Raw genomic sequence first — 1371 nt, 5'->3', positions numbered from 1 at the left:
TTCATACTTAGGATTCTTTGTTCTCTACCCATTAGTTCTCAATGAGTACAGAACTGACAACACCAGACCTACAGACCTACAGCACTGACAACACCAGAAAACTTCTAGAGAAGCAAGATCTTTTTTTCACCTTATTAAAACACTGGGCTTATTTCACATGTATATTTTCAAGTCCCCACCATTTCCATTTGTCAGACTACCACCACTTCTATGTCCTATTATAACATTCCATATATACTTAAAACCAAGCAAAGGGTGGAGTTCCATCTTTAAAAACTAAACAGGCAATTTGGACAACACATCCTTGGCAATGGAACCCGGACAGCATTTATCATACACAGTGTAAGTTCTCACTCTGCGTTATAAAAAAGAGAGCCAGATATCAACTGTTACAGAAATGAAGATGGAAAATTTTAGCAAAATTTTTAAACTATTTCTTAAAGACACTTGTTCTATTGCCAGAGATCTTGAATAGACTCTTGGTCGGTCATCTGGAAGCAACTCTTTGCAAAACTGATGAACTTGGCTTCCACTTCGGGAAGAGGTACCTTTTTTCTATACTTGCCCGCACTTTTGCTCTAATGTCTTCTACAGGACTAGGTCCTTCCAGTGTTTTAGGAATCTTTTCCCTTTTTTTTTTTTTTAAGATTCTTGACCTTTTGATCTTGGTGTTGATTGCTTTTAGTCTTTCCCACTCTGGTTTGTTTTGTGTGCATTTTGGGCCGGAGTATCTTGTATAGATTTCTTTACTAGACCTTTTCTTCAGCTTCCTCATCATCCAAATCATCATTTTCATCATCATCTTCATTGGCAGCAAGTTTTACTTTTTTCTGTGGAAACTTCTTACCACTTCTAGGACAGAAGAATTTTCCAAATATACTAAGGGGTTTCACATCTTTTTCCTCTGTTATCTTCTGACTCTGCATTTTACTCCACAACTACTAAGTGCTGTCCACAAATATGTGCAGGTTGTGAACCACATTTCAGTGAAAGACGACAGGTGGTATTATTTCAAAGCCCCCAAGGTCAACCATTGGCTGTGCTGACATTTGTCAGAGTTGCCAATGTGACTTTAATTGGACTGTCCTCGTAATTCATTTCCTCTGTTATAACAATGTGGAATTAATCCTTTGCACCCACCCTGAACTGACCATTTTTAAAGATAAAAAAAAAAAAAAGATAACTGCTTATTTTCATTGTTATCCACCCTAAAGTGATAATCTCACAACTGAAAAGATAGTTCTGGGACCTCAAGGAGATCAGGTCCATGTTCATCTAATCTTCCACACAATTTTCCAAGTGGCACACACACTAGTGGGAAAGAATGCAAACATAAATACCAGGTTTCTGTGGACAGGTCTGATGTTATTC

At 37.6% G+C, this 1371-nt stretch overlaps 1 pseudogene across 1 annotated transcript; it reads right to left on the bottom strand.

Annotated features, from left to right (window-relative positions):
* Window positions 1-452: 452 nt before the first annotated feature.
* LOC309862981 (nucleophosmin pseudogene) lies at window positions 453-1131 on the bottom strand (annotated as a pseudogene). The gene has a single exon. The product of its transcript is annotated as a nucleophosmin pseudogene (transcript).
* Between the last annotated feature and the right edge of the window lie 240 nt (window positions 1132-1371).

This window comes from Mustela nivalis (genome assembly GCF_964662115.1).
Source record: "Mustela nivalis genome assembly, chromosome: 4".
In the NCBI taxonomy this organism is placed as follows: domain Eukaryota; kingdom Metazoa; phylum Chordata; class Mammalia; order Carnivora; family Mustelidae; genus Mustela; species Mustela nivalis.
The sequence above is the reverse complement of the archived record's forward strand: the minus strand, read 5'-3'. Positions and strand labels throughout refer to the sequence as shown.